The 14,709-nt window shown below is 44.8% G+C and overlaps 1 long non-coding RNA gene across 4 annotated transcripts in view; it reads right to left on the bottom strand.

The window, feature by feature from the left end:
- Positions 1 to 14,709, bottom strand: part of Gm30991 — a 58,757-nt gene that overhangs the window by 35,244 nt on the left and 8,804 nt on the right. For 3 of the 4 annotated variants that reach the window (XR_867400.2, XR_375761.3, XR_001783865.1), the window contains one exon: positions 6,280 to 6,379. This is a non-coding gene — a long non-coding RNA (predicted gene, 30991). Of the gene's footprint in view, positions 1 to 6,279; positions 6,380 to 13,985; positions 14,109 to 14,709 lie in introns of those variants that run through there. The other variant, XR_375762.3, reaches the window with a different exon arrangement.

The following is a 14,709-nucleotide window of genomic DNA, read 5'->3' as shown; positions in this document are numbered from 1 at the left end:
GGTGTCTAGGAGGGGCATTGCTGCCTTTTATAGGTTAATTCCATTTTGACTCTCTAATGTTTGACAAAGGAGCCACAACCTACAAATTGAGAAATGCTGGTGTACCTCAGTTTAAGACTTTTGTTGAATCTGGACATTAACTAATAGCAAATGAGCAAGGATGCAAAGAAACCAAGTGCCTGACAACCGTCTTTTGATATTGTAAACTGTGTATTTATGGTCCACTCAGTGCTGACTTTTATTCTTTTGGCCTTTACATACAAATAAAATAATGCAAATATACAATGAAGTAATAAGATAGAGGGGGGATAATATAAGACAGAAACTGTTAGAAGAAAAATGAACTTATATAGCAAGAATCATTGCTTCATTTTTCTCAGCAATAAAGAACTCTTACTAGTCAGTAAGAAAAAAAAGGCCAATTGTTCATAGAAAAACAAAGATCATGAAAATATAGTGCATGAGAAAGAAATCTGAATGGCTTCCAACAGGGAATGTACTCATATTATTTCAAACTGAATAAATGAACTTAGAATGATAATAAAATGTAACTTATCAAACATATCAAATATAGAAAGATCAAAAACTTAAATAGTGTACTATCCAGTTTGTTCTTATTATCAACTTGACACAACCTAGAGTCATGTGAGACAACCTTAACAGAAGAGTGGCCTATGACCATGGCTGTGAGGGATTGTCTTGCTTGGTTCATATGAGAGGCTGGTACCATCTCTAGGCAGCAGGTCTGGACTGTTTAAGAGAGAGAGACAGGGAACTAGCCAATGAGCAATGTCCTTTTATAGTTAGATGGAGATCTTTATGCTCACAGATAAGGGGGATCTGGAATGTTAAGCCCAGAGTTGCACCTTAAATGGAAGGAATGCAAGACCTGTTATCTGTCCAGAAGGCTGGAGGTCGACATGCTTTCTAGCCTGGTGACCTTTGCCCTGTCTGTGTGTCTAGAAACCACACAAAACCCTCTTCCAGACCCTTATCAAAAGCTTGTTTTTCCCAATCAATCTATGGGACTTATGGAAGGTGCCACATGTACTTTATAAAGAGCTATGATGTAGTCATATCCAGTTTTTATTTAGCTTCCTTTGGTTCCCCAAAAGATTTATGAATGTTTTGTTGTACACTTGCGGTAGGGTTAATTACCATCAGAAAAGTTTTTTACCAAATTGTCTTCTGCTTAATTATGCCATTTGGGGGTCAGCCTTTGGAAGTTTGAACCAATGCTGGCTACTGAGCCATTCTGAACCAAACTGCTTTCTTGACTCCCATAAACAGACTCTCTGCAGGCCTGTGAAGGTCACACACAACACACACACACACACACACACACACACACACACACACACAACACACACACACAGACACAACACACAACACACACACACACAACACACACAACACACACACACACACAACACACACACACAGACACAACACACACACACACAACACATACACAACACACACACAACACACACACACACAACACACACACACAACACACACACACAACACACACACACACAACACACACACACACACAACACACACACACACACAACACACACACACACACACACACACAACACACACACAACACACACACACACACAACACACACACACACACACACACAACACACACACAACACACACACACACACACACACATTCCTAGATTTATTTCATCTGTAATAAACCCTTTCTTTCTGAACTGAGTTGCTTTTGGTCAGATGTTTTATCACAGCACCAGACCAGAGATCAAACTAGGACAAGCACCACATTGTTTAGATAACACTGACATAAGTGGTGGGGTGAGTTGATGAAAACAGAGGATAGAAATTGCCCATCACTTTAAGGTAAAGGACCCACAAGGCTAATAGTTTCATTCTTGTCCTTGGCCAGAAGCTGAAAATGGCTTTGATTTTGTCTGACCAGAGGCCAGGGATGCCAGAAGGGAGTTCCACTTTCTTACCTCTTTTTTCCCCGAATTGGCACCCCTACTTGGAAGTTCTTCATGAGCCCAGCCACCAATTCCTCATGCTAACAGAATGGCTTTGAAGTTGAATTTCTGGATGCTCATGGTTGTAATTGGCTATATCATCAACTTTGCCCCATATTCCAAGTTATTTTAGAGTCTCAGTTCATGAAGTTAGACTGTTAAATAGCTTCATAAGATTTGGTAACTTTGGAGGACATTCAAGATAGATCCTATACTCAAGGTTGGCTTTGGCCCCCACCTTCTGTTTCCCTGGCAACACTAGAAAGGGAAGCATCGATTGAACCTTAAAAGAAAGTAGAGCTATAAGGGCTTTGCTAAGGCCCTATGACATTAACTTTTCCTGGAAAGAGAAAACAAACATCCAACCACTCCATATGGGCACTAACAAACTAAAGTATAATTATACTGCAGGCCAGCACAGTAAGAGTGAGTTTGTGGGGGTTTCATAGATGAGGTGTTATGTACAAGAACACGAGTGACCCCCAAACCGCTGCATCACTACAAAGTCCCACCCCATCGTCGATGGTGACCTTATGGAAACTGCATTATGGAGTCCTGCTTTCTTCTTATAGAGTCTATCTAGTATTTCCCAAGATCACCTGCATCCAGGGGAGAGAATAACAACTGGGATCCCAGTCAAGGCCTCTTGACTCCCTTGGGAAGACCTGGTTATCAGTGGATTGTTCAACGCTAGTTGCCATAGCTATGGGACAAAGCCTAGAATGACATCTTGTCCTGAGCCTAGGGAAAAGCACCATACAACAAACTCATTAAGAGAAAGTTACTTCCTTCTCTCAAAAGAATAGAATTGACCTCTGGTCTTCAGTGGAGACGTGACTTTCTAGCTTGATCCAAGGATTAGAGCATTCTTACACTTATGTCTCTCCTCCGAAGAGTTCATCTAGCTGGGTCTGTCAATCACATGGCCAGGAGACAACCATCAGGAAATCTGACTCAGCTGAAGAAATGTGAAGGCGCTGGGAGGAGTAATCGTCCCCTTGCTGAGATGCTGTACTTCGCATCCTTCACGGAAGCTCTTATCCCATGTAGAGTTTCCTTTCCCAGTTACTCAGGACTTGTCCTTCCCTTGTCTATTCCTAACAGACACAGATCAAAGGCATAGGCATGCTTTCACTGAGAGTACGGCTTTCTCATTTCCTGAAGGCGTTCCTCCCGCACCTTCTCCCATGCAGCTGCTCAAGTCTAACTGGAAAGGACATGGCCTTTCCTCTTTATGGTCTATCATATCCTCCCACCCAGCATCTATTGAGCTTTACAGTTTGCCGGCTTTGTTAATTTTTCTCTCCAACTCTAATAAAATTGTCCTCAAGTTTCCTCTTGAGTCTATTTCTAAATTCTTTTTATTAACAAGGCTAAGAACTCAAAAGAGAATCCCAAATCCTTGGTAACACCGTGTAATATAATGTGCTTAGGACGTAAAATTCATCAATGTATGTCAACCTTGAAAGTGTGTGTGTCCTTTAACCCAGCAATTCCACCTGTACAAAGTTATCTCATAACTATATATATATATATATATATGTATATATATATATATATATACATACTGACAATTTAATGAAGATACCCACTCTAATATTTGATAGTAAGAGAAATGAGAACCTTCCAAATTTTTCAACAGTTAGGAACTAGTGAAAAATATTTTGCTTACTTAGCATTATGTGGCCTGAATTCTATCCTTGGTGTAGCAAAATGGGAAAAAAAAATGGAAAAGGAAATAACAACCAGAACTCTCACAAAAACAAAACAAAAAAGAGTAAGGTGTATAATATGCTATTCACTCCAGATAGGGAATCAGACCAAAAATAAAAAGATTCTACTCAAGTCTAGCCTGGTGAGGTGATGGATTTGATTAGACTTGGTTACAGAAGCATAGGAAAGAGTTTACTTACAGGAATATGGGCAACTCATGGACAACTGCACAACGGAAGGAAATTTTTCTCTCTCCATCCCAGACTATTCTTAGCAAAGGGTGTGGGTGGCTTCATGAGCTTCTCTCCCTAGCAACTATTAACCATCTATGCATATTGAGAAGAGGCTGGAGTCCATAAGCCCCCTTCCTTCTCATTGTCTAGTTGTCTGTAAATTCTTGATGAAGGACAGGACCTCATGAGCCTTTCCCCTTCCACTGAAAAGTTAATGGGCCCAATCTTGAACAGGTCTCCTTCAAGTAATAACAGCTGCTGATAGTTCACGAAGGCAATGGCCATGCTCGGAAGACAGCATTCTCAACATAATGCTAACCTTTACATAAACGCACAATAGCATATGTATGCACATATACATGAATTTATGTTCTATTACTATCGCTATGGTTAGCTTTAGTTTTCCACTTGGCATAATCTAGAATAACCTAGGAAAAGTGTATCAGTGAGAGATTATGTAGATCAGGTTGAACTGTGGCCCTGTCTATGAAGGTTACTGTGGGCCTGAGTGCCAGAGGCTTTCCACAGAGTCTCTGGCCAGGCCTGGTCTGAGGGTTCCAGTGAAGAGAAGTGAGTGCAGGCAGGTAAGTGAAGTCTCTGCCGTGTTTTCCAGGTCACTCAGTAACTCTGAGTCTGCACTGAGTCCGGTCAGGCTGGGCTGAGAGGCCGACTATCCAGTAAGGAGTGTAGTGGAGCCTCAGGTGAAGCCTCAGGCTTTGGAAGATCAGATCTCTTCCCAAGAGTTACTCCTCTAGGAACAAAAGGCTCAGATGAAGGAGTAGTTCTCGCACACCTTTGATTCCCTGGATAGGATTTATATACAGTTCTGGGGGTGATTCAGGGTTCGACAGCAGGTACCTCTCATTGGCTTGGACTGAGAGCTTGGGGGAGACCTTATGCATGTGGGAAGGCTTGGTGCTGCACCTATATGACTGATAGCCACAAACCTCTCCTGCAGGGGGCTGTGGGGGCAGTAACTTCAACAGGAGCCAGGGGCCCAGGAGACATGATTGAACACCTTCCGTCCATGTAGGTGGAAATCACCACCCATCAGGACCCTGAGGTTTCAGACCTTTGCTCGACTGGAGACAAGGCTGTCTGTGTGCAGTCCACTGCCCCACAGGATATCTTGATTATGTTGAGATGAGCAGACTCTCCCACTGTGGGTGGCACCATCTTCTAGAAAGTACTCTGCTCATGACTGTGGATGTGATATGGTTAGCTGCTTCAAATTCTTGCCACCTTGACTTTCTCACAGTGATGAAATGTAACCTGGAATTGTGACCTAAAAAACCCTTCCTTTCCTAAACTGATTTTATCTGAATATTTTACCAAATACCATATAGGATATAATTTCAATTAAAGACTAAGATTATTATTGCCCACCCCAAACCATGCCTAGAACTTATAGAATGCATTCAACATGGTTCTGAAAGCTCTTTTCCCTGTTAGAAGAATAACTTTTAAAATTTGAGCTGTGTGTGTGTGTGTATGTGTGTGTGTGTCAGACATATTTATGCATTTCTAAATAGTGTGGTTTTGGACAAACATCAAAGTGTAGTAGCCTCTACAGGAAATGACCTACGTAATTTTTTTTATTATAAACTCATCCATCGTATATTTTAAAATCAAATGTCTACAGATTATATTTTTTAAAACAGAAAACAGACTTAGCAGGGCACTCCTCATGATTCAAACAGCAAAGGGACCTATGAGAATTATTTAAAGCTGGGAAAGTCACAAGTTAGTTTGGGAAGCAGAAAAACCCTCCTTTTGGAAGGAAAGACTATGACAAGTTGAGACTGCAGTCTCAAGTGGGGACACCCCAGTCATCACAGGTCACACTGGGGTTTCAGTTGGCCTCCTAAAATAGGGAAAGTTTTCTCAGCATGTGAGTGTCCCTCAAAACCTCATGAGGTAGAGGCTGTATCCCCTGAGTAAAGCCATGTGGGTAGAAGAACTTTCTGAAGGTGGAGACTACTAGGAGGTCCTCATGTTGTTGAGGGTATGACCTGAAAGATTTCAGAGGGCACTGAAACAGATTACTGGAGAATTGGAAGCTAATTGAAAAACTTATCAAGACCATGGATAGACAGGCATGCAGCACGGCAGAGGCTCTGGGGCATCAGGCCTCAGAACAGACTGCATGGTGGAGTCTCTAAAGAAAGGGATCAGAGCCCAGAGGACATAGGTGGGGTCTCCCTTTTTGTACCCTTCTGAGGATGGGAAAGTTTCACAGCACAGCCTTCAGCCAGATCCTCTGATGCCCAACAGGAGGCAGAGACCAGGGTGGAGAGTAAGATGTGGCATCAAATACCTTCTTTGATGGAATCTCATTTCCCAAGTGAGAGATCCTGGTACTGGGTAGTCTTCACACCGGAGACTCAGCCGATGCTCAGTAGGATGGCCGTCAGCATCTGTGAAAGGAAGAGAGGCAGCTAGATTCTAACATCACATTCTCAAATGCCTTGAAGGGAATGGCACAGTTCTCACTTGCACATCCAGCCATGAGAGAAGCAGTTTTATTCTACTTTGTGCTTCCACTACAATACGCCAATGCCAGCCCAAAGCAATGCGGTCAACTGATTAAAATTGAGATCCCCAAAACTGTGAACTTGTTAATCATCTCCAGTACTTATCATAACAACTGATAACAGCATCCACTTCACCTCAACCAGGTGATGTATTAAAGATAAGGGAACCTCACTATGAAGCGCTTCTTAATGTCTTCTCTTAGACAGCTGATGGACAATAATCCCCTTCAGAGAGCTAAGCAGCCCACAGACAAAACTGTTTGCCAAGGAATTAATGCAAGTCAAAAGCCTTCAGGGAAAACTGCTTCCCTCAAAACCTCCTCAAGACCTGCTCTTACAGGTGGTTCCAAAAGCTAGAATTTCTCTTCCCTTTGCCTTAGGCTTTAAAGGATATTTGTGCTCCTCCAGCACAAAGTTCAACACCATTAGCCTGCCCAGAGTCCTGCTGGGGACACAGGTACACATTCGGCAGTCCCCATATCTTGCAATGCCCCCAAAAGAACACTGTGATGTTTAATAATGTCTGCCAATGTGACAGTATCTAGGATCATCAGAGGGACAAGCCTCTTGGCTTTTCTGTGCAGTATTATCTAGATTAGATTGGGTTAATTGAGGTGAGAAAAGCCATTTTAATTGTGATCAACGCCATTCCATGCCCTGGAGCCTAAACTACATTAAGAAGGGGGAAAGCTCACTTTGCAGTGCCAGAGCGCCATTCCTCCATCTCTGATTCCTGACTCAGTCACCACCTCAACATTCAGTGTGACCAGCCACCTCTAGCTCCTGTCTACCATGATGGGCTGGACCCTTGAACTCTGAGCCAAAATCAACCTTCCTTAAGTCACTTTCCTTGGACATTTTGTCACAGCTACAAGAGAAGTCATTATTATTATTCACATCTCCACTCCAGATGGGAACACCCCAGTTGCTGTTTTTTTCTTGCTTCCCAGGTACCAGGGTTGAGTCTTTCTTAGCCTTCTGGGCCTCCTCAAGGTTTAGAGTGCTATTATCCCAATCCACAGAAACCAGATACCCACTAGAACCTTCCACTTCAGAGCTACAGGAGGCTTATGTAACAAAACAGAAGCAGCACTTTTGTAAAACAAAACAAACAAACAAACAAAACAACAACAACAAAAAAACCCTCAACTCTCTGCGAATAGACAGGCAGCCCAAATAGTCCAATAATTCAAGGTATTTTTCTCTCATGATCGAGCTTTGCATAATGAAGCTGCTAGCCTGGCATCTGAACTGCTCAAATCTGATAATCCAATAAACAAAATCAAAAGGAGGTGGAATCGGGTGGGATCCTGAAGTCTTCTTAAAGGATAAGGTGAGCTGATCCCACTCTTCCCCTCTCCCTCCTTCTTTCCCTCCCTCCCCTGCCTCCTCCCTTCCTCCCCCCCTCTCTATTTTCCTCCTTCTCTCTCTTCCTCCCTCTCTACCTTTCCTCTTCCCCTCTCAAGTCACCAGAAAGGTGAGAGTAAGGAAGAGATTCCCTTGCTAAGAATAAGAAGTGCAGCAAATCTTCGCTTCGTTTCAGGAGCAAAAGGCAGCAGTGAACGGAGGCATGAAGCCTTCTCCTCCTTTGGGGTAAAGAATAGTTTTAACCTTCAAGTAACTGCAGAGGTTATTGCAGCTTATTCAAGGAAACTCTTCAGAAAGACAGGGACATGAATCATGGGTCGTTTTATCTCCACTTTAAAGCCCTGGAACACTCTCATTCCCTAAAGAAAAGAGAGCGGGTGGCGCAGATGATGGGATCTGATGGATTTATTAATATCCCCAGGGCCAGCCCCGGAGGTGCCTTCCTTTCTGCTGGTGACACCAGCAGTGTTTTTCTCCCCAGAGGCTGAGTCACACTTTCCCAGTCACAGGGTTGAGGTCACAGGAGAGGGGAGTGTAGGCCACACTGTGTGTGTTTTTTAATTTAATACACTCTGGAGAAGGTCCACAGAACCCGGCAATGGGAAGTCGTGTGCTGGGACAGAGTGGTTTGGCTCAGGGAGTTTGACGAATAGCTAAGGATTTCTGTTCAAAATCATTAGGCACCAGGTGGCAGATTGAGAAGAAGCAATCCAACTAAGAGCCTAAAAAGGCCGAGTACAGGCTGCTGGTGGACTTACCGCCCCTTGGGGTCAATGGTTACTAAGGACACTGTGCAGGAGATGGCTGGCCTGGCTCCCGAACACATGAAGTGTTACAGGGCAGGAGCCTTGAGGTAGGAATGTCTTTTCTCCGGGAAAGAATTGCTACATCTCCTCTTCCAGTGGCACCCATCACGGGCTGACATTTATTTGACATTCTTTCACATATTCATGAGTACAAAGTCTAAGTCCAGCGTTGTGGGACAGTGAGGGCAAACAGGATGGATGTGCCCCTGCTCTAGGGGAGCTAGCGGGCTCTTGGGAGACTCACTAGGGAGGATTGCACTGGGGTAGACACAAATATGGGGTCTCTTAGCAGCTGCCCTGTGGGTTAAAGGTGTCAAGGAAGAGGCAGTTGGCTCTAGGGAACCCAAGAGAAGTGACCTAGGTGAAGAAAGAAAGCAGGATATACAAAGGCCAGCACCCTGACAGAGGTCCTAGTCTCTGCGTTCCCCACCTTACCTTATCGTTTTGGGATTTGAGCCTTCAGGCTGCTCAGAACCTACCAAGCCTCACCACCATGTCTGTGGTATAACCCGATTTAAGCAGTTCCAGCTGCAGACAGCCCAGCTGATAACTCGTTCCACCCCAGATCAGACAGCCCCCATCTAAGCTACTACAGAAAGTTTGCTCTCTTTCTCCTCTATTTACCTCCTTCTCAAAGAAAAAGACACAGAAGGTAAGAGGCTTGCCAGGAACAAGAGCTGGTGAAATAGACTCTGTAGGTGGCTTTTACAGGAGCACATCCTATAAGCCCTTAACACCACCCCACACCACCCCTGAGGAACTGGGACACAATTCCAAGGTGTTTCTCCTTGGGACAAGAGGAAATTCCAGCTAACAGCTATCCCCATACCCCTGTCCCCACCTCCTCCTACCCCCTTATAGCCAAATATCCCTTTAGAATGACCTCCCATCAAATTGCTCAGATATTTTTGTTTTCTGCCTTGGATTCTTGGATAAATGAGATATTTTCAATTAAATCGCAGTGGACTTAGATAAAGGCCTCATCTCATTCTTTCTATTCCCGTCATGCCTCGGGTACTCATGACATATTGTCAACTGAATGAATGGATTAAAATGGCTCCTTGGGATAAGTCTGAACTTGTTCAAAGGCAAAACTCGAAAAGACAACCTCTCTCATCAGGGCAAGGTTAATTTAGTTTGTAGAAATCACAGATGATTCCCCCCACTCAGGAGATAGAAGAGAGGGACTCTAAACTTCCCTAACTCACAGCTAATGGGATCAATGCCCAGCTGCTTTCCGAGAGCAGAACACAGCCAAATTGTATCAACAAAGTAAACTCTGCCCAAAGGTATTTCATCTGTTAAAACTTTCCAAGCTCGTGTTTCTGTGTGAGACACAGAAGTGTGGGAGAGGAAAACAGAGTCACTTTGTGGTACAAATGTCTAAACCAATAACCTAGGAACATCTTGATGCTTCCTCCCAGAACTCCCCCCCCCCAACATACACCTCTTGCCTAACGTGGCCATCACTTTCGACAGATTTGTAAATCCACCCTCAGGATCTGCCACCATGACCACCACCACCACCACCACCACCACCACCACCACCACACACACACACACACACACACACAGCCTGACTTATTATACTTAAGGGAATTTGAATCTGGAATTCAATCCAAGAGCATTACACCAGGAAGATCAGAACAATCACTAGAACTATACCCACATCTACGGTATGAGGCCATGACAAGTGTCCCCAGTTGCCCAAACATTTTTTTTTAATCTTTGAGACTTCAGTGCCTTTCTGCTTGGGTTAGGAGTCAAGGAATATCCTAGTTTGGTTGTGTGGTTCAGCCTTCTCTACTTTGTGTAGAAACTGGGAGGTTGCACAGGTAACTTCTATGTTGTGAGACTCTTGGGAAGCCCCAATTTCATAATTTCTTCTCAGGACCTAGACAGTAAGCAGGCAGTAACATAGCAAGCTTGAGGTATGGAAGTCTTCATTGTCTAAGGGACCACCCATCCATGCTAGCACCTGAATGACACCACACCGGTTTTTATACAACAAGATGGGAGACACATGGACCACAGATGCTGGCTTAGAGAGCCAATCATTTCTCTTCTTTCTATCCGCAAATATCTTAGCAAAGTCAACTCAAAGGAAGAGGACTTATTTTGACTCCCAGTTTGAGGGTAAGGTCCATCAGGATGGTGTGTCCTAGTTTGCTGTCTATTGCTGTGATTAACACCATGATCAAAAGCAACTTGAAGAGTTGGTCGGGAGAGAAAGGGGTCATTTGGCTTACACACCCCAATCATAGTTGATCACTGAAGGAAGTCAAGGCAGGAACTCAAGCAGAAGCAGAGGTAGAAACCATGAAGGGGTGCTACTCACTGACTTGCTCCCCATGATGTTCTCAGTCTACTGTCTTATACCAACCAGGACCAGCTGTCCAGGGGTAGCACTACCCACAATGGACTGGGCCCTCTCACAACAATCATTAATCAAGAACAAGCCCTACTGGCATACCCACGGTCCAGTCTGATGGAGGAGTTAAGATTCCCTCTTCCCAGAAATGTCTAGGCTTGAGTCAAGTTGACAAAAACTCACCAGTGAACCATTGATTGGGGGCTAGGGGGTGTCAGAAGGCAGAAGTCGTTCCCGGCTGTGGCAGTGGGAACCTGAACATGCTTGTTCACATCTCAGAACATTAGGAAGAAAGCCCACCCCTGCAGTGACCCACTTCCTCCAGCCAAGGCCCCATCTCCCCAAAGTACCACAACCTCTCAAAACAGCAGCATTGCCTAGGGACCAAGTATTCAGACATGTAAGGCCTGAAGAGAGACATTTCACAGCCAAATCAAAACACCCCAAAAGTGAACTGTGAACTGTTAGCATGTGCAGATTCAGGGTCTCTGCTACAAAACAACCTCTCAGGCTTAGTTGTTTCCAGGTCGAAACTGACCTTCCTACCACTGTCTGTGACAGTAATGGCAGCAAGATGGGGAATGGCCTTCCGGGGAGTCTAGGAAGAGCTTCCATGCATGAGACATGGCACAATAGATAAACAAACAAACAAACAGGCCATCCAGGAGAGACAACTGGGCACTAGTCTCTGAGTCCCTGTTGAAATCACTTCTGAAGGTTGTTGTATTATTCTCTTTGAAGGAGGGAAAAGGTTCCCGGAGAAAGGCAGGAGACCCCAGAAGCACCCTTCACCTTTCCTGAAACATCTGGGTTTCTTTAACTGCCAGAAGCTTGGCCAACACCCCTTGTGTCTGTGTGAGGCTCTCCACCAAACCAAAGAAGGTGTTTCTGGATGGTAGGATGGTGCGGAACAAGGAGCAAACAGTGGCCAGGAGCAGCTCTCTAACAGACTCTCAGGTGCTGCCAAAGCACAGACAAAAGCTCTCTGCCCTTGTTGTGAGCATGTCCCCTCCCCTCTGAGGTACCTAACTCTGCACATAGGCATATTAATCACTAAAGGAATGTGTCTAACCTATCTCATCCCCCTCCAAGGCGAAAGAAGAGAAATGAGTTATCATCTTCAGTCACCTTGGATTCCTGAGGCACAAAACCTCACAGGACAGACCATCGCCAGATGGGGATGAGCTTGTACACTGGAGCAGACATGAAATCTGTAATGAGCCAGATGATCTGGCCAAGCGATAACAGCCGCATGGACTCTAGGGACAATGACCTTACAGAACCGGAAGTGAGGCAATGACCAGCCAGGCAATACCAGGGCAAGTTGACCAGGACAGTTTAATTATTTCCGTCTCACCCGTCCCCTGCTCTATTCTTCTGCTGCTTGAAGCTCATGTCAGCATCTGGACCATCTGACTCCCTTCATCTGTTCCTTCACATTGATTTGGTCTCCTCTTTTTTGTTTATCGCCCTTACTCATCTCTCTAATTAGCACATTGGGGCCAGTGACCAAGCCTAGACTAAAACTCCAGTCCCAGATCTACCATTTTACCCAATATCTTCCTGCCATCCCAACAATGCTCACTGCCTCAATATTATGCTCACCTGGTTCTGTCAATCACAAGAGAAGTAGGGAGTATGGGGAAGAAGGCAGAATGTACCTCTGTTAACATCATCTTTACAGTCCCTACACTGGGACTTCTTTAGGGATCTTCTGTGATGTACCTATGTGTCTGCTCTGGTGTTATGCAAGACATGGCCTTTATACGAGTGCTTCAGCCTTCCACATAAGACCAGGCCTTGGTATTGGAGTGTGTACCACCAAGTCCTAAGCTATCCTGATGCTAAGGAGTCCTTGTAAATTATGGCTTGAACCTTATTGATTTCAGTATGAACATACTTGGTCCCTAGTTGGTGGCTGTTTGGGGAGGCTTTGGGGCTGTGGCTTTGCTGGAGGAAGTGTTGACAGTGGAAGGATTTGAGAGTAAAAAGCTTTGCCTACTTCCAATTGCCTCTCTGCTTCTTGCTTGCCACTGAGGATGTGAGCTTCCTGCACTGACTGCTACACCTGCCACTAGCTCCCACACTCCACCATTATGCACTCTTAACCATAAGCCAGAATAAACTGGTTCTCTCAGAAGGTGCTCTTAGTCATGGTGTTTTATCACCAGAAGGCTAACTAATATACCAGTCAAGGGGACCAGAGCAGTCAGGCCAACCTCCCAAGGGCATGGAGGGCAGAGGACACATGGCCCTCTTGAGGACATCAGAGCCATGGGGATGTGGCTCCAAGTGTGCTTTTATTACTGCTTCCCACTTAGTTCATAGAGCTACCCCCTATCCCCAAATGTAACATTCTGAGAGAGTGATATCTCCCAGGTCGGGACATAGGAACACATTCCTCATCTGCCAGCTGGGACACAGCAGCCTAGGGACACACGCTTGTCAGTGAAGTCAACTCAGCTGGAAGTAGATCTTACTACACCAATGCCTGGAGCCAGAGCCCCTCTGCCAAGATAGTAAAGGGCTCCTCTAGGTGCAGCTGTCAGCAGCTGGAATCCATAGCCTCAGCAGAGAGGGGAAGCCAGGGCCTTCACATTCCACAGCCCCTGCTTTTCCCTTCTTTCTGAATGAGGACGAGCTATCAAACAGGCCTATGCTGCCCACCACATTGTGCAAAGCAGGTGGCAGTCACCTCTCAGATGTGTCTGGGATATCCTGATCTTTGTGCTGCCTGCAAGAGCTCATTCGGATTCCACTCGTGGGGCTGTTCAAAGAGTCTAAGTGAGGACTTTGTCTCTTCCACATCCTTGCATCTGGGAGCTTACTGTATCTAGCTCACATCCCTTCAGATGTAAGGACCAGAGATTTCACAAGAGAACAGAGACAGAGAGAGGCAGAAGAAAATCAAAAGGAGGGAAAAAAAATACAACTTCATACAAACCTTCACAAACATTTGCCTACAGTTAGTCAGTGTGAAAGAAAAAAATGTAAATTTGGCAGATTCCTTCTCTTCCTCAACAGTGCTTATCGAGTTTCATGTGCCAGGTCCTGTTCTAATTGTCCCCAGGTCACACTGCACCAACCAGGGCTCACTGCACAGACCTCATCAATGTGGACATCTCTAAGTTACTTTGTGACTGTTGTTCCCATAGCAACTGCCTTCCAGTCTCTAGTGGACAAAGTCCAGCCAGGCTTCCTTGTGAATGGTCAGCATCTCCTGCAAAGGTCACAATGGCCATGATTAGAAAATGGAGTGATTTGTGCCCAGCTGGAGGCTCAGAAGCATCAGAGAAGTTCCCCCAGCCCCTTTCCAGCTCTAGAAAGCTTGCTCAGCTCAGGTTCCTCCATGCAGTTCCTCATGCCCTGGACTCCACGGGCAGAGACAAAGAGCTTCCTTCAAACTAGGGCCTATACAAAGAAGCTAACTCACACCACTGTGAGAAAAGAGGAGGTGTGTGATGGATTCTAGAGTTTTAAAGGAAGGGATTTCATGATTCAGTGTTAGTTTCTGATATGTGGAGGAATCTTTATAGTGCTAGAAGAGCTGTTAACCATAAAGAATATTAACTAATTTTATAGATATCTGAGGTAAAGGCATAAAACAACTGCTAACCACCATTTTATTTCATTGGCAAAAATAAAATAAGATCTTCAATGGGTATCGT

The sequence above is a fragment of the Mus musculus genome, chromosome 3 (assembly GCF_000001635.26).
Source record: "Mus musculus strain C57BL/6J chromosome 3, GRCm38.p6 C57BL/6J".
Taxonomy (NCBI): Eukaryota; Metazoa; Chordata; class Mammalia; order Rodentia; family Muridae; genus Mus; species Mus musculus.
The sequence above is the reverse complement of the archived record's forward strand: the minus strand, read 5'-3'. Positions and strand labels throughout refer to the sequence as shown.